This window comes from Ornithorhynchus anatinus, chromosome 8 (assembly GCF_004115215.2).
Source record: "Ornithorhynchus anatinus isolate Pmale09 chromosome 8, mOrnAna1.pri.v4, whole genome shotgun sequence".
Taxonomy (NCBI): Eukaryota; Metazoa; Chordata; class Mammalia; order Monotremata; family Ornithorhynchidae; genus Ornithorhynchus; species Ornithorhynchus anatinus.
In genome coordinates this window covers 12,885,932-12,908,451 of record NC_041735.1, presented here as the reverse complement: position 1 = coordinate 12,908,451, position 22,520 = coordinate 12,885,932, and the positions used below count along the sequence as shown (strand labels likewise).

The 22,520-nt window shown below is 46.6% G+C and overlaps 1 long non-coding RNA gene across 2 annotated transcripts; it reads left to right on the top strand.

The window, feature by feature from the left end:
- Positions 1–1,782: 1,782 nt before the first annotated feature.
- Positions 1,783–20,574, top strand: LOC103171057. 2 transcript variants are annotated; one of them, XR_486578.3, is made up of 5 exons: positions 1,783–1,824; positions 2,112–2,308; positions 11,698–11,902; positions 17,015–17,120; positions 17,708–20,574. It is a non-coding gene; the product is annotated as an uncharacterized LOC103171057 (long non-coding RNA). The 2 variants fall into 2 exon arrangements; XR_003761650.1 differs by lacking the exon at positions 1,783–1,824 and having other exon boundaries at positions 2,272–2,308; positions 11,659–11,902.
- Positions 20,575–22,520: the final 1,946 nt, after the last annotated feature.

Here is a 22,520-nt window from a genome sequence, read left to right as displayed (position 1 = left end):
CCTCCGCCTTCCACTATGAGCTCCAGATGGGACATAGTGATCTGTTTATATTCTATCTACCCCAGTGCTTAATATAGTGTTTGGCAATTGATCGATTGTATTGGAGCGCTAACTAGGGGCAGAGTACTGTACTAAGAGCTTGGGAGAGTACCATGTAAGAGAGTTGGTAGATGCATTCCCCGCCCACAGTGAGCTTACAGTCTAGAGGGGAGACCGACATCAGTGTAAATCATGAATATGTACGTAAGTGCTGGGGGAGGGGTGAATAAAGGGTGCAAATAGTATTGCCTCTCATTGTAAGCGCTTAAAGTATACCTCAGTTATTATTATACCTGGGAAGCAAGAAATAAATTTTCACCGGGCTGCCTAAGAGAGGGTTTTCTCATTATTAATGTTCCCTCTGCTGGGCAAGAACAGTAGTGCCTACTTGATAATTACACACCCACACTACAGTGACTACAGTAGAAACTCCCTTGTACAGTGAGGAAAGAGAGGTTTTTAATGAAATTTGAAAATATAAGACATAGAGCTTTGATTACAATACCACATCACTTCTGTACTCTTGGGAAGGGTCATTTAAGGCAGTGACAAAATTTCCAGAATAAGAGATTCATTAATTCAACCTGCAAGGCTGTTCTCATTCCCACTCATTCAAGGAGTGTCCAGAACTAACTAAAAGGAAAGAAACACAGTCATTCTCCTTCCACCGACACAGAAGACATGGCTGGCACCTTCAAATGTGGGCCTAGAATGGGAAAATCCCAATCAAAACTTTCTCCTCTCGCCACCACCTCCCCCAAAAAATAAATCACACCATAGTACAATAATTATTTTGCTCATTAGCCTTGTTAAAACAGTTTCATCTTTTAAATGCACATGGCTATTTGAAACCCACCCTTTATGCCAAATCAATGCTATTAGCTCTTCATGCTGATGTCGAATATTAAACCAAGATGATAAAGCAGGGTAAACTCCCGAATCCAAACTAGATCTTGAGTGGTTGAATTTGAATCTGGTTCTTATTTTACTTGGGGTCCTAACTCATTGACTCACAGATGAGGGGAAAGTCAACTTTGATCCAGTCTAGGGAAGCAGCATGACCTAATGGAGAGAACACAAGCCGAAGACCGGGGTTCTAATCCCAGCTCTGCCTCCTGCCTAGTGTGTGACCTTCAGCAAATCATTTAACTTCTCCATCCCTCAGTGTCCTCATCTGTAAAATGGGGATTCGGCACCCATTCTCTCTACTACTTGGACTGTGAACCCCATGTAGGACAGGGACTGGTTACCTACCTAGAGGTTGGAGCCTGGAGTGATCTGCACACAGTAGCAGCACTCAATAAGTACAATTGAATGAATGAAGTTGGAAGTCTGGATTCTAATCCAGACTCTGCCACTTATCTGCTGGATGATCTTGGGCAAGTCACTTAACTTCTCTCTTCCTCAGTTATCTCATCTGTAAAATGGGGATTAGAACTGTGAGCCCATTGTGTCCAACCTGATTAGCGTGTATCTACCCTAGCACTTAGTACAGAGTCTGCACATGGTAAATATTTAAAAAATACCATTAAAAAAAAACCACCCAGGGTTTAGTATGGTGCTTGACATATAGTAAGCATTTAACAGAAGCAGCAGAGCAGCATTTGTGTAGTGGGTAGAGCACGGGCCTGGGAGTCAGGTGTGACTTGTCCAACTTCTCTGTGACTCAGTTACTTCATCTGTAAAATGGGGATTGAGATTATGAGCCCTACGTGGAACAAGTAACTCTGTCCAACCCGATTTGCCTGTATCCATCCCAGTGCGAAGTACAGTGCCTGGCACATGGTAAGTGCTTAACAAACGTCATAATTATTAACAACAAATACCATTCATTTTTATATTAGGACAGTGGGAGGGTCCTTAACAACCTCATACTTTGTCAGGAATTGTCAATTCTGGTATGACTACAAGCGACTCCTGGTCTCCTATCAATCAAGCTATCAGTGGTATTTATTAAGCACTTAACTATGTACAGAGCACTGTACTAAGTGCTTGGGAGAGTACAACAGAATTAGCAGTCATGTTTCTTGCCCAGAATGAGCTCTCCTGATGAATTTATCCTGTTCCCATAGGCAACAGACCTGAATACGCCTGGGGCACATCTGCATTTCAGAAGACAGCTTGTTTTAATGGAAAAAACCTGGGCCTGGGAGTCAGGAGACCTGGTGTCTAGTCTTCCTCTCTGCCACTTGCCTTCTGTGGGACTTTGGACAAGTCACTTCACCTCTCTAGGCCTCAGTTTACTCAACTGCAAAATGGGGAAAAAAAGGTACCTTCTCTCCTTTCTTCTTCAGTTTGTGAGTCCCATCTGGGACAGGTATTGGTTCCAATCTGTTTATCTTGCATCTACTCCAGTCTGTAGCTTAATGCTTTGCATGTAATAAGCCCCTATTAAATGACATTTGTTAAGCATTTACTACACGTCAAACACTGTACCATCATTAGCACTGTTACTTTTCATGCTAAACCGACACTTTGGAGGGGATTGTCATGCAGATTGGGCAATGTTTGGAATCAGCCCCGGGGCCCACGTTGAATTCATGCTGGAGTGAAAATTAGTCCAAAAACGTTTGCTCCATTAGGAAGCATGTGATTTGGGGATTTAATTTTTCCTAATGAGTGTTGGTCTCCCCCAGTCCCAGCCTCTGATTCATCTCCAGTCACCCCAAGAGGTCAGAGAAGATGCAGATTATCATTTCTGTCAGACAGACAAGATAATTGATGCAGAGTGTCACACGAGGTCAGAACACACATTAGAGGTGTTACGAATACAACTTTGGTCCCTTATTGCTAGGATCACTTTGGCTGCCTCTACTGAGCTCTGCCCACCATCCTCAAAGGATTGGGGGTTCTTTATGATGAACGGAAGTCTGAGGGATGACTTTAATAAAATTAGAGGAGCGAGTTTAAGGCAAGAGCTGGTCCCTGTTTCCAACCCCACAGAGGAAGGCTGCTCAGCTAAGGGACTTGAATTGTAGCTAGAGAGATTTAGGTTATACCTGAAGAGCTACTTTCTAGGTTAAAGATGAAGAATAATGAGGCAAAATGAAAAGAAATATGGAACATCCAGTCCTAGAGACCTTTAAAACTAAGAACTAGTTTGTAAACCATACCTTTGTTGGCCTACCTGGAGTCAAAGGGTTGGCTTAAATGACCTCTGGGGGTTCAGTCTAACTCTGGCATGATTTTTTTAAAGAAGACAAGTTGCTATTGCCATACAGGGGCATTGTCCAGACACCTCTCTCCACCCAGTGACCCAGAAACCTTCAACTTCCTTCCAAATGCAAAACAGTCAGTGCTCCCACCCCAGCTGGAAAAGAACAGAGAAATCAACAGAGAACCAAAGGGGCTGCACGATAAACCCTTTCACACCCACCATCCCTCTTCTGACAAGCTCAGTGCCACTTTTAAGCACAGAGACACAAAATTTCCCTTATATGGCACAGCTGCTATTTTGGGTTCAACAATGAATCCAGCTCAGCCGGAGCAAGATTAGAAATTGCAGAGCCCATAATTATAGGTGTGTCAGTTCCAGGCGGGCAGCTGTTTTGACACTCTCAGCTGGGAAACATGGCCTCGATCATCAACGCCTTGAGTTGCAGTCGGAGTACAGCCTTCTAGCTGCCCACCCTCCTGCCCATCTGTTAGGCTGGCAAGATGCCCACTCACAACTTGTTTGGACCTCAGCCCTCCACCACAGATGCCAGGCAGCAGTGGGTTTCAATGGGCAACCAACACAGCCACAAAAGGCAAAAGTTATTCTCCAAGGATGAATCTCTATTCTGGGTAATAATAATAATAATAATAATGGTAATAATTACTATGTGCCAGGCACTGTGCTAAGTGCTGGAGTGGATACAAGCAAATTGGGTTAGACAGAATGGTATTGGACTGAGCCAGTGATTGACCCTAGAGGTAAGCAGCCTGTCTCCTAGCTAGAACTTCTATTAACTTCTCCCATTTCATACCTAATTCTCATCTACCACTCACTTCAGCTCATTCTCTCTACTCCAGAGAAGCAACAGTGCCTAGTGAAAAGAGCACAGACCTTGGAGTCTGGAAACCTGTGTACTAATCTTGGCACTGTCACTTTCCTACTTTATGTGATCTTAAGCAAGTCACTCTCTTTTGCTTCAGTTTCCTCATATGTAGAGTGGAGGCTAAATTTCTGTTCTCTCTCTTCCTTGGGTTTCAAACCCGACATGAGCCACAGATTGTGTCTGATATGACTGAATTCTGTGTTCTCCAGCCTTTAATACAGTATTTGGCAAAGTTAGCACTGTATTTTCCAGACTTTAATACAGTATTTAGCAAAGTTAGCACTTACCAAATAGTATCATCATTATCATATTATCAACTAAAGCATCCTACCTTCCACACACAATTCTCCCTCTTTGCAGTTATTTTACATGCTAATTCCCTGCCTTCCTGAACGTTTCTCCTGCTCCTCTTCACTTTCAAATACTTCCTAAAATTCCACCTCCTCCATGGAAACTTTTCTAAGTAATCTCACCAGGTTCCAATATTAACCAACCACACTGAGATCATATCTATCTTGTGTGCACAGACCAGAGGTGAGCCAACAATTTTCCTACCCTCATTTTCTTATCCAGTCAGTTATCTTATAATCCAGAGGTTTGTGTTCCCATAAAACCTCACGACTTAGAAAATTCCCACTGTAGTACTCATACAACTGGATATTACAGCTAGACAGAGGTGAGAGTAATCGGAGAGAGGGAGTACTTGCCAATAAGTGTCTCCGGGGAGCTCTTTGTGTTGCTTGCACCAGCCACAGACCATGCCCTATGCCCGGCTTTGGGTGAATTGAGTCCACTCCCAAATCTTGTGGTTTAATTAATCAACAGCATTTATTAAGAACTTGCTGTGGGCAGAACATAGTCCAAGCACTCAGAAGGTAGAGTTGGTACACACATTCCCCGCCCACAAGGAATTTACAGTCTAGAAGGCGGAGACAGACATTAAATTATGGATACGTAGATAAGTATTGTGGGACTGAGGGTGGAGTGAATATCAAATGCTTCAAGGGTACAGATCCAAATACATAGATTTGGCAATCATCCTTGTGGAGATGGTAGTTGAAACCCCTGGAGTGAATGAATTCTCCAAGAGGTTGGTGTGGATAGAGAACAAAAGGGGACCCAGAACTGATCCGTATGGAACTCTCACTGCTAGAGGGTAAGAGGCAGAGGAGGAGCCCACAAAAGAGACAGAATGAGCAGCCAGAAAGATAGGAGGAGAACCAGGAGAGGAGAATGTCAGTCAAGCCAAGGTTAGATAATGTTTCCAGGAGAAAGGGGTGGTCCACAGATGAGAGGTTGAGAAATCTCAGGATGGAGTAGAGGCCATTGAATTTGGCAAGAAGGAGGCCACTGGAGAGGTTAAATTGAGTATGTTTTCTCGGCCTTTCTGATGCACCCAGAGTTTTTTGTTCTTTGCATTCAGATTGGTCTAGAGTGTTTTAAAGTTTGCACAGCTCAAACGTCTTAAATAGAATTCACCTCTGACTGGAAGCCAAACTTCCCCAGAGAGTGTCCGTTCATTGCTTAGGGAGGCTAGGTCACCCACACCTTTCCAGAGGGGAGAAAAGGAAAAGGACAGTGCGTAACAACCAAATTCACCTTTGACCTTCTCTCTGGAGATGTCACTCAGGGAATCATCAAGCTCCCAAAACTACCAGAAGTCTTTCATCTATAGACCTACCTCCTCCCTACACCATTCTCTTCCTCTCTGCTTCCAGGAAGCTCGGCCAGGGTCTGGAATCATGGAGCCTTGCCTGTTCGGAGACATTATTCTGAAACTGCTTTGGGCTCCTTCCAATGATCATCAAATTTCCTTTCTCTGATCCCAGCAGTTGAGGGCAGGGAAGCAGGGAAACAGGCTTGGAAAAGCATGGGAATGACTATCTGATGGAGGAAAGATGGGTCGGTGACAGTGTTGCTACATGCTTTAGAGTCCAGGGTTACAGACCAACCCCTCAGAGGAATGATCAGGGGTCAGCAGGCCTGGACTATCTTGGCCTGGATCTACAAGTATTCCCTGATGATTCCTGTCTGAACAGCTTTCTCAAAGCCTAGCACTGGTTTCCAATGGCAACCCCGGTTTACCCTTGGTGGTTGGAAAAAAATTCCTGGGTACCAACTCCTACTGAACTATATGATTAGCCGGCACCAATGAAGGGATATTTTCATTAAATGGCTTTTGCTTCTCTCATTTCTGAGGAAGGCAGACAGGGATTTGATGAATAGCTTAACTTTTCCCATTCTTTTCTGAAGTAAAATTCAGCTTGTTAATGTAACACCTGCCAAATAAACAGAGTGGAGAGCGGCTGACTTCTTCATTTGGTTAGGCAGAAACATGGGAGTACTTTGTGAAATGAGAGGTGGGCGCCATCTCAAAAGGTCATCTGGTCCAGCTTCTTGCCATCAGGCAGCAAGTTTCTCAACCAGTCAGGGCAGATGATTTTCTATTTCATTTAGAAAACAAACAAACAAACTCAGACTCGAGATGATTTCTGGCTTCTCCTGCCTTCCCTGTGACTCTGCTTCTTAATCTCCAGTGTTCCTTAGTGCTCCCTCCCACCTACTCTCAGGAAGCAGAAAGTGACATTCTTTATTTCACCTGAATCTAAGCAGCACAATTAGTGACCCCGGTTTCTCCCTTTGAAAAAAGGAATAACAGCCTTTCATCTTCCTTACAAAGACAAAGGCATTCAATCAGCTCTCTCCCAACTAGTTATCCTCACTCATCTCCCAGGACAATCCAACCTGCAAGCTTCACTCCTCTAAAGCCACCCTACCTACTGTGCCTCAGTATCATCTGTCTTGCCATAGATCTCTTATCCACATCCTCCCTCTGGCCTTGAACTCCCTCCCCCTTCATATCTGGCAGATTATTTCTCTCCCCATTTTCAAAGCCCTACTAAAATCATATATCTTGCAGGAAGTCTTCCAGGACTAATCTCAGCTCCCTACCCCATACCCCTTCTCCCCACTGTATCACTTATAATAATGTTGGTATTTGTTCATTCATTCAATAGTATTTATTGAGCGCTTACTATGTGCAGAGCACTGTACTAAGCGCTTGGGATGAACAAGTCGGCAACAGATAGAGACAGTCCCTGCCGTTTGACGGGCTTACAGTCTAATCGGGGGAGACGGACAGACAAGAACAATGGCACTAAACAGCGTCAAGGGGAAGAACATCTCGTAAAAACAATGGCAACTAAATAGAATCAAGGCGATGTACAATTCATTAACAAAATAAATAGGGTAACGAAAATATATACAGTTGAGCGGACGAGTACAGTGCTGTGGGGATGGGAAGGGAGAGGTGGAGGAGCAGAGGGAAAAGGGGAAAAGGAGGCTTTAGCTGCGGAGAGGTAAAGGGGGGATGGCAGAGGGAGTAGAGGGGGAAGAGGAGCTCAGTCTGGGAACGCCTCTTGGAGGAGGTGATTTTTAAGTAAGGTTTCGAAGAGGGAAAGAGAATCAGTTTGGCGGAGGTGAGGAGGGAGGGCGTTCCAGGACCGCGGGAGGACGTGACCCAGGGGTCGACGGCGGGATAGGCGAGACCGAGGGACGGCGAGGAGGTGGGCGGCAGAGGAGCGGAGCGTGCGGGGTGGGCGGTAGAAAGAGAGAAGGGAGGAGAGGTAGGAAGGGGCAAGGTGATGGAGAGCCTTGAAGCCTAGAGTGAGGAGTTTTTGTTTGGAGCGGAGGTCGATAGGCAACCACTGGAGTTGTTTAAGAAGGGGAGTGAAATGCCCAGATCGTTTCTGCAGGAAGATGAGCCGGGCAGCGGAGTGAAGAATAGACCGGAGCGGGGCGAGAGAGGAGGAAGGGAGGTCAGAGAGAAGGCTGACACAGTAGTCTAGCCGGGATATAACGAGAGCCCGTAATAGTAAGGTAGCCATTTGGGTGGAGAGGAAAGGGCGGATCTTGGCGATATTGTAGAGGTGAAACCGGCAGGTCTTGGTAACGGATAGGATGTGTGGGGTGAACGAGAGGGACGAGTCAAGGATGACACCGAGATTGCGGGCCTGCGGGACGGGAAGGATGGTCGTGCCATCCACGGTGATGGAGAAGTCTGGGAGCGGACCGGGCTTGGGAGGGAAGATGAGGAGCTCAGTCTTGCTCATGTTGAGTTTTAGGTGGCGGGCCGACATCCAGGTGGAGACGTCCCGGAGGCAGGAGGAGATGTGAGCCTGAAGGGAGGGGGAGAGGACAGGGGCGGAGATGGTAGATCTGCGTGTCATCTGCGTAGAGATGGTAGTCAAAGCCGTGAGAGCGGATGAGTTCACCGAGGGAGTGAGTGTAAATGGAGAACAGAAGAGGGCCAAGAACTGACCCTTGAGGAACTCCAACAGTTAAAGGATGGGAGGGGGAGGAGGCTCCAGCGTAGGAGACCGAGAATGATCGGCCAGAGAGGTAAGAGGAGAACCAGGAGAGGACAGAGTCCGTGAAGCCAAGGTGAGATAAGGTATGGAGGAGGAGGGGATGGTCGACAGTGTCAAAGGCAGCAGAGAGGTCAAGGAGGATCAGAATGGAGTAGGAGCCATTGGATTTGGCAAGAAGGAGGTCATGGGTGACCTTAGAGAGAGCAGTCTCGGTAGAGTGGAGGGGACGGAAGCCAGATTGGAGGGGGTCTAGGAGAGAATGGGAGTTAAGGAATTCTAGGCATCGATTGTAGACGACTCGTTCTAAGATTTTGGAAAGGAAGGGTAGTAGGGAGATAGGACGATAACTGGAGGGGGAAGTGGGGTCAAGAGCGGGTTTTTTAGGATGGGGGAGACGTGGGCATGTTTGAAGGCAGAGGGGAAGGAGCCCTTGGAGATTGAGTGGTTAAAAATAGAAGTTAAGGAAGGGAGGAGGGCAGGGGCGATGGTTTTAAGAAGGTGAGAGGGAATGGGGTCCGAGGCGCAGGTGGAGGGGGTGGCACTTGCGAGGAGGGAGGAGATCTCCTCTGAGGATACTGCAGGGAAGGATGGGAAAGTAGGGGAGGGGGTTGTTGGGGGGGAGGGGAGAGGCGGAGGGGTGACTTTGGGGAGCTCAGACCTGATCGTGTTGATTTTCGTGAGGAAGTAGGTGGCCAGATCATTAGGGGTGAGAGATGGGGGAGGGGGAGGAACAGGGGGCCTAAGGAGAGAGTTAAAGGTCCGGAACAATCGGCGGGGGTGACGGGCATGGGTGTCGATGAGGGAGGAGAAGAAGCTTTGCCTGGCGGAGGAGAGGGCAGAGTTAAGGCAGGAAAGGATAAATTTGAAGTGTGTGAGGTCGGCTTGGTGCTTGGACTTTCGCCAGCAGCGCTCAGCAGCTCGGGCATAGGAGCGTAGAAGGCGGACGGAGGAGGTGATCCAGGGCTGTGGGTTAGTGGAGCGAGAGCGGCGGAGGGAAAGGGGGGCGAGAGAGACGAGATGAGTAGAGAGGGTGGAGTTGAGAGCGGAGACCTGATCGTCGAGAGTGGGAAGAGAGGACAGGGAGGCAAGGTGAGGAGAGATGCTATTGGAAAGACGGATGGGATCGAGAGAGCGGAGGTCTCTGTGGGGCAGTAGCGAAGATTTGCAGGGGGAGGGAGTGTGAGAGATGAGGCAGGTGAGAAGGTTATGGTCAGAGAGAGGGATTTCAGAGTTGGTGAGTGAGGAGATAGTGCAGCGGTAGGAGATGACGAGATCGAGGGTGTGACCGAGTCGGTGAGTGGGCGCGGTATGGTGGAGGAGGAGGTCGGCAGAGTCGAGGAGGGATAGCAGGCGGGCGGCAGAGGAGTCGTCGGGTACATCCGTATGGATGTTGAAGTCTCCAAGGATCAGAGTGGGCAGAGAGAAGGAGAGGAGGAAGGTGAGAAAGGGGTCAAGGTGGTTGAAGAAGTCGGAGGTGGGACCGGGAGGGCGGTAGATGACGGCGACAAGTAACTGGAGTGGGTGGTAGAGGCGAATGATATGGGCTTCGAAGGAGGGGAAGGAGAGGGAGGGGGAGGAGGGATAGTGCGGAAGCGGCATCGGGGCGAGAGGAGGAAGCCGACGCCTCCTCCCTTACCGGTGAGTCTGGGGGAGTGGGAGAAGGAGAGGCCTCCGCTGGAGAGAGCGGCGGCGGAGACCGTGTCTTCGGGAGAGAGCCACGTTTCCGAAAGGGCGAGGAGGAGGAGAGAGCGGGAGAGGAAAAGGTCATGGATGAAAGGTAGCTTGCCTGTAACAGAGCGGGGGTTCCAGAGGCCACACTTGAAAGTAGCTGTGGGTGCAAGGGGAGGAGGGGGGGAAGGGCGGGGGGAGGGGAGGGTTTGGATGGGAAGGAGGTGGCGGGGCCCTGGACGAGGAGAGGGGGATGAGGGGTGGCGGTGGGACAAGAGGACTGGGATGGGGCATGGGTGGGGAAGAGATTTGTTAAGCACTTACTATGTGCAGAGCACTGTTCTAAGCGCTGGGGTAAATACAGGTTAATCAGGTTGTCCCACATGAGGCTCACAGTTAATCCCCATGTTACAGATGAGGTAACTGAGGCACAGAGAAGTTAAGTGACTTGCCCACAGTCACACAGCTGACAAGTGGCAGAGCAGGATTCGAACCCATGACCTCTGACTCCCAAGCCTGGGCTCTTTCCACTGAGCCACGCTGCTTCTCTTATGCACTTGAGTCCCCATGGTCCTGAGCACAAAGTATTCACCCCATCTCCTTCCCACCCACTAAGGAACACTGGAGATTAAGAAGCAGAGTCACAGGGAAGACAACTCAGATGCTTCTTCTTACTGGTAATTTAATGTCTCTCTCTCTCCCTTGCTAGAACATAAGATCTCTGAGGAAAAGGATAGTCTTCTCACTACTTTACTCTGCTAAGTACTTAGAACAGTACTCTGCCCAGACTAAATGCCCAATTATTCTACTGGATTGGTAGATAATAGATGTGAAAGACCTTTGAGTTGTTAGGTACAAATCCTAGGTATTAGTAGTTATTGTTATTACGAAGTAACAAACCGGCTCTCTTATCCTTGACATAGACCTCAGAGACCCTTGGGCTCCAGCTGCACAGACTACCAGCTAGCCTCCCTGCCCCCCTGCCTCCCCGCCCCGACACACACTGGGATGAACTACAACAAATTTCTACAGCAGTTTCTTCATTATCATAATGCCAGTGCTCAGCAAAATATATGGGAGTCATTGACAGCAGCATCCAGATGCTGGAAACACACAATGCCACTTGGAAAATCATGGTGCAGTATAAAAACAGAGCTTTTCTATGGCACAGCTGGCATTGCAGAATGCCTTTGTCACTTATCAGTCTGCAGCATCTGGTCCTTTGCTGTCATCCTTAGAGTCTCAGACAGCCATAATCTCAAGAGTTTTAATAACAAACACAGACCTGCCAGACAGGGGAAAGAAAACTTTTTTTAAAAAAGCCACTTGCCCCCTCAGTGAGCTGCTCTTTCGACATTAGAAAAACAAGCTGAGAGCAAAGCCCTCCGTATCTAACAGAATTTCTAGATCAAAATGAGGACCCTAAATTCGCCAGGACAAAGGGAGAGGGAGCATACTTTTTGGAAGGAATCTAGATTTCTCTCCATGCTACTCTGCTCTGCTACTTATTAGATCTCTGTGCATATTTATGTTGATTACAGATCTCCTTTGTTTCCCCTCTAACTGCAAACTGTTTGAAGGCAAGGATCACATCTGGCCTTGAACAGGAATCCCAAGCACCTAACAACAAGATATACTTGGCCTAAAACTCCAGTAATTATTTTCTGACAATTTTTTCATCGATGGCTTACTGACTCAACCTCTGAAAGATGGAGATGTGGTCTTCCAGGAACCAGCAACGGCCAGGCTAAGCCGTGACAATACCACCCAGACTCGCTCTAGACCGTAAGTTTGTTGTGAGTAGGGAACGTGCCTGCTAACTCTGTTATACAGTACACTTCCAAGTGCTTAGTATAGTGCTCTGCATATAGTAAGTGCTCAATAAATGAATGATTAATGGTGGTCTCAGGGCCGAGCATTTTTACAAATAAATGCAACCAGATTTCCGCTGAATTTGTGTGGGAGTTAGGCAAGGTTGAGATGCTTGGAGACTCTCTCCCTAAGCATTTGGTTGCTCACACCCCCCCCCCCCCATGACACTTATGTCCCTATCTTTAAAGTCTCTTATCTTCTCCTACCTGAAATTTATGTTAGTGACGATCTCCTCTCCTAGATTATAAGCTTCTGGAGGCCAGGGATCATGTCTATGAATTCAAATATGGTACTAGTATTCAGTAAGTAACTATAGAAGAATGAACCTGGGGCATCAACTTCAAATTGCACTGCATCATTCCCAATTCTTTGGTGGTTCCTGCCGGGATTGAGTCTCATGATCAGAAGGCTATTTTCCCCTCTCCCAAGGCCAGGGATGCAGCATTAATGTAATTGTCAGTTAAACAGAAAACCTAACTGAGTTATGACTTCTATTCCCCTAACCTAGTTTAGCCCTTACCAGAATTGGACTGGTCCAATTCTTAAAGTCCCTGAGCTTTAAGACAGAGGAGACCTTTGCTAGACCAAACACAAGCCTTCCTGCCCCAATCCCACACACTTTCCTTCTCATCCTTCTAAACTGTAAGCTCGCTGTGGGCAGAGAATGTGTCTTCTATAATGTACTCTTGGTAAGTGCTCAATAAGCACTGTTGACTGACAGTGCTTACTGTGGGCAAAGCAATGTACTAAGCACTGGGATAGAATACACAGGAGAATTAGACATGGTCCTTACCCCCTGGGGGTTCACCATCTAAGATTTTAAGTAGGGAGAAGGGATTGGAGACAGACAGTACAGTAGTCTGCACAGAGCTGGCACTCAAATACTATCGGTCGGTTGATTGAAGATGGCCCATCTCTAATTCATGCCTTGGTCTGGAGGGTCTCAAAATGGAGGATTGTCTCTAGGTTTAAAAACCATGATTTGGGTTGTCTCAAACCATTTTTAAAAATTCTCCCTTGTTTTAATGTGTGTCCTTGTCCATAGCCTGAAGAACCTTCATTCTCCCAATGTCATTTGAACATTATGGTTACAATTGGGAATGCTTCTCAAATCACCTTTTCCACCAAGGAGGAGAACCCTCCTGAAGCCCAGCTTTCATTGGGGAAAGGTTGTATTTTAAGTGACTATGTATTTAAATGAAATTTTCTAAACATATTTAAATGAACTATATATTTTTATGGGTCGGAAGGAAAACCTATTCCTTCCCAACTAAAATTCTCCACAGTTGGAGGGGATTCAGTTGTCCACAAGATGGCGATCTGCTCTACAATCCTTTTGGCAAGAGAAGGAACTAAATTTGTAGATTAAGACGCTTCAGAAGGGGGCTTGAGAGGGACCATCCCCTTGCCCCATCCCCTTGCCTCTGCGCAAAACTCTCCCGGAAAAACTAGCATCTAAACTGCGTTTTAAAAAGAGGCCCAGACCCCATAAAGTCCAGAAGTGTGGGCCAATAGCCCCATTAGACCAAAGGCTGCAGTAGCTTCCCATCTAGGTGGAGGCAGGGTTGAGTGTGAGTAGACTATGCAGCTTTTCTGCAGGCAAAAGGGACTTTCAGAAAGAGCACATGCCCTTCCCAAATAGGCGAGTTTCTCGCTTGGCCTCCTCAGAGCTTTCGGAAAGCTGACATCACACCCAGCCAGAGGAAGTCCCCCACCTCAAAAAAAAAGTGTGGCAGGCTGCTGACCCGTCCCTACTATTCTGTGGCCCAGCTACACAGGTTTCTAGTTTAATGACCTTCCAAGAGCCTATTCTAATGTCCATTAACCTTCACCCTTAGGAAGTCCTTCCTCATATCTGACCTCAGTTCCTCTTGCTGTGATTACATTTTATTTCTTGTTCTTTGCACAGCAGAAATGAAGGGGAAGTGATCACTATCCTCAACATACAATCTTTCTTGGTTTTATAGAGGCAGGTCAGATTTTCCTTAGATTGAAATCATAGGACAATATTTTACATTGCCCCTCTCAGGGTCGTACCTGGAGAGTTTCCAGTACTTTACCAGCCTCAACCTGAGAGGGAGAGTCAAGCAGAGACATATTCATTCCATTCCTAAGTTGGGTAGTGGATAACAAGTGGAAGGCAATCTGTTCCAAGTCAAAACTCACCAGTGCTGGGCAGCAGCGCCTTGAGAGAGAGCCAAGGGCAGAGACTCGGGTTTGCTGCTTGGAAGGAGGCAATGGAAAACCACTTCTGTATCATTTAAACCAAGAAAACTCTATGGATACACTACCAGAACAATTGCAGATGGTTGGGGGCGGGGGGGGCGGAGGGGAGATTCTGGGAGAGATGTGTCTATGGTATCGCTATGGTTCAGAGACAATTCGACAACATAAGACAAGATTTCACATTGATATTCATTTTTGAAATAAAGCCAGGCAGGGGAGATTAGGTCTGGTCTCCCTCAACCTCTGGACTCTCTCACTTTCAGCTGCCTCTCCCTCCCCTTTTTTTTTTTTTTTTACCAGTTCTCCCTTCTCCCCTCCCTTCCAGCACACATACTGCACCTGTAGTCACTAGAGCCCTTCCTCTAGCTGGCTCTACCTGATAGATCCTCTGGCTAGCTGGGTGAGTTAAGCAAGAAACCGCATTTATCCACCATATATTCAGTTTACTGTACCCCAAACACATCAGTTCTTGACTTGCACAATCAAGTCTAAATTAATGAAAGAAGTGTCCAGAGTCCTGGAAGTCAAACAGCCTGCAGACAGGCAGTTCCCAGGCCCCGACTGTCAATCTGGTTGTCTCACACAAATCAGGGGGCCCAACGGACTGCAATCTCACAGCCAGAAATCCGGTGCTAAAACAAGCTCAAATACATCTTTTAGCCAGATTGAACTATGGTGGCCAAACGAGTGGGGTAGTCATACCCCTGATGGTTTAAGCTCACCCTATGTGCACCATTATGAGATATGAAGATTCTGGATTTGAAGTGAAATAATTGTGCCTTGCCTGATTGCACACTCCGCCAAAAATATTTGCAGGCTGACTGAGGTTGCCTGACCAGAAGGAGGGAAAGGCAATGTTTGGAACAGCTTCTCTACAAGGGCAAGGTTTTGGCAACCCACCATCACCAAAGGAAAACACAAAGGTGGATTTTTCTTGGGTGATTTGCACGTTTCACTCTTCATTTTTTGCCCAAAATAAGAAATCTGTCATCAACAGATGAATTACTCAGATTTTTCCATGTACCCTGTGGGCATATGGCCACAGTATCTCTTTTTTTAGTATTTGGCCATAAATAGTGTGAGCCAAGTCAATCTCATCCTGTTCTAAGACGCACAGAAATTAGCATGTTCTTCGGAATCAAAGCTTAGGGGAGAAGAGAAATTTGGAAGGAAATAGCCATCTGTGTGGAGTCCAGAGGAAAAACAAACCCACAGAAGATAATCCAGCCTTCTTGACACAGAGACCTACAGTCTGCACTGCAGTTTCCCTCAGGTCCTACTCAGAAGAAAACAATCAGTTCCCCTCATTGACAATGGTTTCTCCTTGCTAAACCCTGAAGGTAAACCCTTCTCTACTCCTCCAGGAGACACTAGCTTCCTGGATAAAAAGACCAAAACTCTAAAATCCCAGGCTGGGAAGGCAGTCTCTGGCTCAGAATCAAAGGAGGGATGGGAGTAAACCATTAAGTAGAGTTGAGTTTGGGGTAAAAATGAAAAGCCTAAAGTGGAAGTATAAGCTGGAATTTCCAGAGTGATCCATTTCACCCAGTCCCTTTAACTTGGTTCATCTCATGGCTGAAATCTGGGGAGGGACCCACACCACTCCCACATGTTACTGCTGAATATTAATTGAGCACAAACATCGTACTAGATGCTGTTCAGAAAACATACACACAAGACCTGCCTCCCAGGAGCTCCAGGTGAGGGACATCAAGCCACAGCAAGTATATAGCTACACAAAAAGACCACAAAAGGCCTACAACATCAATTAGTTTGGCATTATTCGTCTGTCAAATGGTATCAACACAAGCCTTCACTTACTTCTACATTTCTCTTCATTTTCCCCTTCTCACTTCTTTTTCAGCTCTTTCAATCTCCTGAGAAGTGACCTCACAGAGCAGGACAGGAACCAGTCATTCAGAAAGGACCCAGAGGAGACCACTTCCTTTTGGGTCCAGCATTTAGAGGGCCCTAGGCCAAGTGGAGGGGATTTGAGGTTGAGTTCAGAAAGCTGAGGGAAACATCTGCTGTTGAAGATTCACTTCAGAAGGCACCTCCAGACCTTACTGGAACAAACAAGGAAGCTGCTCCGTGCACCTGGGTTCTATAAGACCAGCTGGAAAGTGGTCCTTCTTAATGACCTCAAGCTGGGTACCACCCCCTTCCCTTACCAAGAAGGTCTGTGAAGGATTTCCTAGTCTTATGCCTCATTCTCCAGCTGCCTGGGTTGACTTCACATTTCAAGTCTCTTGACTTGTAAGCTTCTTGTGGGAAGGGAATGCGTCTACCAACTCTGTTATATTGTACTCTCCCAAGCACTTAGTACAGCGCTTTGCACACAGTATGTGTTCAATAAATACAACTGACTGCTTGAATGATTACTTATGAAATCTAAAGTCTGATCCAAAGAGTGTTGCCAAGTGGAAAGAGCACAGGCCAGGCAGTTAGATCAGTTCTAATCTTGACTCTGCCATTTTTCTGTTGTGTAACCTTGGACAAGTTTGCTTGAATTCTCTATGTTCTAGTTTCCTCACTTGTAAAATGAAGATTAAATACCTGTTCTCTCTCCCCTTTGGACTGGGAGCCCCATATGGGGCCCAGAGTATGTCTGATGTGGGACAGGAGTGCGGCCAACCTTTTTTGTTTGTATCCCCCCCAGCACTTAGTACCGTGCCTGGCACGTAGTAGGAGCTTAACAAATACCATTATCATTATTATTATCTGATTGTGTTGTGCCTACCTCAGTGCTTGGCACATAGGAAGTGCTTAATAAATGCCTAAATTATATCATACTTCTAGACTGTTGGAGATTCACTTCAGAAGGCACCTCCAGACCTTTCTGGAACAAGCAAGAAAGCTGCTCAGTGTATCCAGCTCCACCACCTTACATGCTGTGTGACCTTGGGTAAGTCACTTACTTTCTCTGAGCCTCGGTTTCCTCATCTGTAAAATGGAGATTTAATGCCCGTTCTCCCTCCTACTTAAATTGTGAACCCCATGTGGGACAGGGACTGTGTCTAACCTGTATCTTCCCCAGTGCTTAGAAGGATGCATAACACATAGTAAGTCTTTAATTATTATTATTATTGATAATAATTAGTAGTAATTAATTAATTATTAGTGGTAATAATAAAATGGTGGGGATTGGGGTATTTAATAATTCCTCAGGGTGATGGAATTCCTTATATTCTTTGATTCTTGTTTGTGGTCAGTCTTCATCCCATCATCATTCAAAAGGTGGGCTGAATTTAAGCATTTATCTTGAATCGACAACTCTAACAGCATTTTGAGGTAGGCTCTTACCACCTCAGGGACGTTTTCCCTAAATGATATTTCCCTAAGGCCAACCACTGTTTCTAGCCAACAGGCTCAAAGACAATGTGGGGACCCTAGCTCAGAAATTATGCAAGTCACTAATGATTTCTTGCCTTTGCCACAGGATGTTATTCTTACTTGTTACGTCCCATTAAAAATAAGCTTTGTTCTCGGCAGGACAGAAAGATCAACCACCTCCACCTGCTCCCGGCGGATTGTTGATGGGAGGATCCAGGATGCCCACGGCCTATGCCAAAGCTGCTTAAGGCCCTGCCCAAAGGCAAAGTCAACTCTTTGTAGGCCCTCGGTCGACTACCTGTCTTGGGCTAAGCCTGACCTCGTGGGCATTACTCAGGACAAGGTGTAGTATGTGGGTACAGAGAGCATGTGGGCCTCACAGACCAAAGTGGGTCTGCACCACCATGGGTGCAAATTCAAACCAACAGTTATACCCTGACTGCTTCAAACTACTGGCTGGACCTACCTCCTCTCCACTGTTTAACTAGACCCAAGGTTTAAGTATTTACTAATGCCTGGCTCTGGCTCTGGCTCTGACTCTGTTGTGGCCTGAAAACACTTGCATGAAGTCAGTGAGTTAAACATTGATTTGTATTAAATGGATTGTGCTGGATCAGCACTCTCCTCTCTGGAGAGAAACAGGGCCAATTCCAGGGACATGCCAAGTGCCGGCGTGAGAGGACTGGGTGTTTCCTGTCCCTGGCTCTTCAGGGTCCCCGGCCTCCCTACCCCAAAAAACCTCTATGATGGAGAACCCTGTCATCAGGCAAAACCCAGGCCCCACCATTTGCCCAGAGGGTACCCCTTAGCAGCAGGCCCTTTGGAGGGCCAGGTCCTAGGACCAGGGCTCTGCTCCATGCCTTGCCTTCAGGCTTCAGACCCTCTAGGCTGTTTCTCCTCTGTTAGCCTGAGCTCTTCCTTCTCTCTGTCACCTGATGGTCTTTCTCAGCCAAAGGATATTGACTTCTGGGGGCCTTGTCTTGGCCAATGTTATCTCCACAATAGACTCTGCTTCTGATAGCTTATTTCTTCTCACATTTCTTAGAATGAAAATGCAGAATGTGCTGGGGGAGGGGAGGATGGAAGGCTAGCCTGGAGGAATAAATAGAAGAGGATAAAGCTCTGGTGGGCCATTTGTTGGAAGAGTACAGGATGTACTTGGAAAATGCTGTGTTGGCCTTTCAATGCCCCATTTAAAGAAAACCAAACAAAAAAAAAACAAACAACATACAGCTCACATTCATTTTGCAAGAGTGCCTGATTCTCCCTTTGAGAAGGTGAAGATAAGCCCCATGGGGGAATCGGGGTAGGCAGAGCATATAACTTGTTCTATTTACTCCCAAATCAAATCAGGCCTCAGACAACAAAGCCAGATGACTATGAAGGTCAGTGTTAGGAGAAAACTCACCATTCCTCATCAAGATATAATCTCTCCTCCTGGACAATGGGGTTGGGGAAAACTGTCCAGAGAGTGGTCGGAGCCCAGCAGGGAGAGGTGGTTTTTTTTTTTTCTCTTTTAACTTATTTGTCTCTATTCATTCTTCCACCAGCCAGATCCAGAACCTGGCCAAACTGTCCAAACGGTCTGAATGTGAATTGAAAAATCCCATCTTGTAATACTAGTAGTTCTATGGGTCCACTACCAGAACTGCAGGTTTAGGTGGGGTATCCTGGGACAGACGTGTCCATGGAGTCACTATGGATCAGAAATGACTCAACAGCCTAAGACAAGACAAGTAGTGGAAGTAATAGGAGCAGCAGTTGTAATAGTATTCATTAAGTTCTTACTGTGTGCAGAGCCCTGTACTAGTGCTGGGAGCAAATCCTCAGGTGGAATTTATATCTAAATAACAGTAGTAGTAAGTAGAAGTAGTAAGGGAATATATTGAGCACTCACTGGGTGCAGTCACTGTACTATGTGCTTTAGAGAGCACAGTAGAAGTGTAACACATAACTCCTTCCCACAAGGAGCTTGCCCTCTAACACAGGAGACTGGCATAAAAATATTTACAACTGGGCAATCCAAATAAATACATTTATGATAAAATTGGTCATACAAAGGGACAGAAGTGCTGAGAGGAGATATAAATATATAAGTATGTAAGTGTTGGAGAGAGAGTCAGGAACAAATTGAGCAGCAATGCGTAGTGCGGGGCAGCCAACTCTGGGTAGATAGTGTGTTCCATTCATATCTCTCTCTCTCTCTCTCTCTCTCTCTCATTTCCCATCACATTATCTCATAGCCCTGAATACTATTCCAAACCCAACAAAAGGTCCGTAGGATTTTAAAGAAGACATAGGGTCTCATTTGACCGTTGTTACACCTTTGTAGGGAGCTTAAATCAGTCGATCAATCAATCATTCAGTGATTGTGATCGAATTTAACTTCCAAAGAGGAGAGACTTGGGATACTGTGGCCAATTGGGTAGTTCGGATTCAGTGAGTAGAGTGATAGACTGAAAACCAGGACACTTGGAACCTGCCCACAGCTGATACATATCTATTGGGAAATAAAGTGAAACGGGGTGCCATTTTCGTGTCTTTGCCTACTGTACTGGATCCCCACCATACAGGCTGAAAGATTTGAGTTAACAGTGGAAGGGGGCAATCGGTACTAGAGGCCAAAAACGGTCACAAAAAGGGAGGGGTAGTGAGCTGTTATTTGACTGACCTTCTCAAGTATTTTCTTCTCCAAGAATCACAGGTCCCAGGTCTCGAGGCAGCCCAGTTCCTGGGTTCGCTTTCCATGATCAGCACCGAGTGCGGTTGACTGGCAAGAGAACAGGTCTGGGAGTTGGGAGATTTGAGTTCTACTCCTAACTTTGCCACTGGACTGTCGAGACACCTTGGGCAAGTCACTTACCCTCTCTGTAGCTGAGTTTCCTCATCCATAAAATGGAGATGATGTTACCAGCCTCTCCCTATCTCACAGGCGCATTGCAAGGACAAAGAAAAGATGTGAAAGCAATGGAAAAATGAAAATGCTGTATAAATTCGATTAAATTTATTAAATTAACTCATGAAAAGAGAGAGGCAGAAAAGTCTCTGGAAAGCACAGCGTGGGGGGGTAAGTCACAAATCACATCCAAGCTGAGAAATCCCTCTCAAAAAGACCTAATCTCCGGGCTAAACTGTAAACTCCTCAAAGGCAGTAAATGTGCCATCTTTCTCTATTGTGCTTTCCCAAGTCCTTAGTGAAGGGCATAGATTTCTGATGGGCAGGTAACATGTCTACCAACTCTGTGGTATGGTACTTTTCCAAGTCTTAGTCCTGTGCTCTGCACAGAGTAAATGCTCAATAAATACCATTGATGGATTAATGGAAGACACCATATTTTTGTAAAGGACTCCCTTTCCCATGGAGATCAGGGCCCTGGGAGACAACAGTGCTTTTCATCACTCCCCCAGACACACACCTAGTCCAGTTTGACCACTGAGGCCAACCCAGAGCAGGGAAAGGAGCAGAAGGTGTTAGGTTCTGAACTCAAGTCCTGACTGCCCTCTGTGTATTGACACTGCCTCCACCTAGGCAGCCTGCTGTCGTCCCTTCCTAAACTATGGATGCTTATTTATGCTGCTTATAGAGCGGCAACATGACTCGTGAGTCAGAAGGACCTGGGCTCTAATTCCAGCTCCGCCGTATGTCTGCTGTGTGACTTTGGGCAAGTCACTTCTCTGGTCTTCAGTTACCTCATCTGTCAAATGAGGATTAGACTGTGAGTCCCGTGTAAAACAGGAACCGTGTCCAACCTCATTAACCCGAATCTATCCCGGTGCTTAGAACAGTGCTTAGCATATATTAAGCACTTAACAAGTACCATTGTTATTATCATTATTATTATTCCAGTGCTACTAACTGTTCCCACACTGGGCCACAAATCCTTCCAGGAACAACCTGTCAGCCCTGGGAAATTAATGCTAATCTCCAGTAGACAGATAAGGTCCTACCTCAAATTGGGGTCATTGTCCCGGACTCCGATCCGCAGGAGGTCCCACCTCCCTCCCCTTGCTAGTTTCGGGGAACTAGCTGTGTGGGACCAGCTGGGCCTGTGGAAGCCAGATCTCCCAGCCTTGGTCCAGCGGGGTGGAGGGAAGGAGGTATTGCGCCTGGAGGTAGTTCTACTTCTCAGTCCAGGCTTCTAATCCCTCTCCCAGCCTCACCTCCCCAGCCCAAGTCCGGTTGTGACAGCCCTGCTCCGGCCGGTTGACTTGTCCTGGGCTTCCCCTGCCCCTGGACCGTCCTGAGAGTTGAGAAGGGCTGAGCTCGCTTTTAGAATATAACTTGTCCTCTGCACCCCAGTGAGCTGCCAATAACAGTGAAGCAGCGTGGCCTAGTGGAAAGAGAACGGGTCTGGGAGTCAGAGGGCCAGGATTCTAATCCCAGCTCCACCACTCGGCTGTGTGACCTTGGGCAGGTCCAAGCAGAGGAGAGATTGAAAACAAGGGGTCAACGGTGAGAGAAACAAGGTCAAGGCATAGTACATAGGTTGGTATTAGGGATCTCTAGAATAAGACTTCATTTGAACGTGCCTCTCCAAGCTCCTAAAAAACAAAAGAAAGTATTAGTGATGTTACCGTAACTAATAGTGATCGAGAAAGAAGGCAAGTCCAAGGAAGCCAGATATAAAGGGTATCAATTGTTCTCTTCTAAAAAAGCAGAGGATTTAACCCAAGCAGCATGGCCTAGTGGATAGAGCACGGGCCTGGGAGTCAGAAGGACCTGAGTTCTAATCCCAGATCTGCCAATTGTTTTCTATGTGACCTTGGGCCAGTCACTTAACATCTCTCTACCTCAGTTTCCTCAACTGTAAAATGGGGAAAGCTGTTCTCCCTCTTAGCCTGTGAGCCCCAGGTGGGACAGGGACTGTGTCTGACCTAATTAACTGGTACCTATTCCAGTGTTTAGAACAGTGTTTGCACATGGTAAATGCTTAACAAGTACCATAATGAATCACTTAATCAATCAATGACC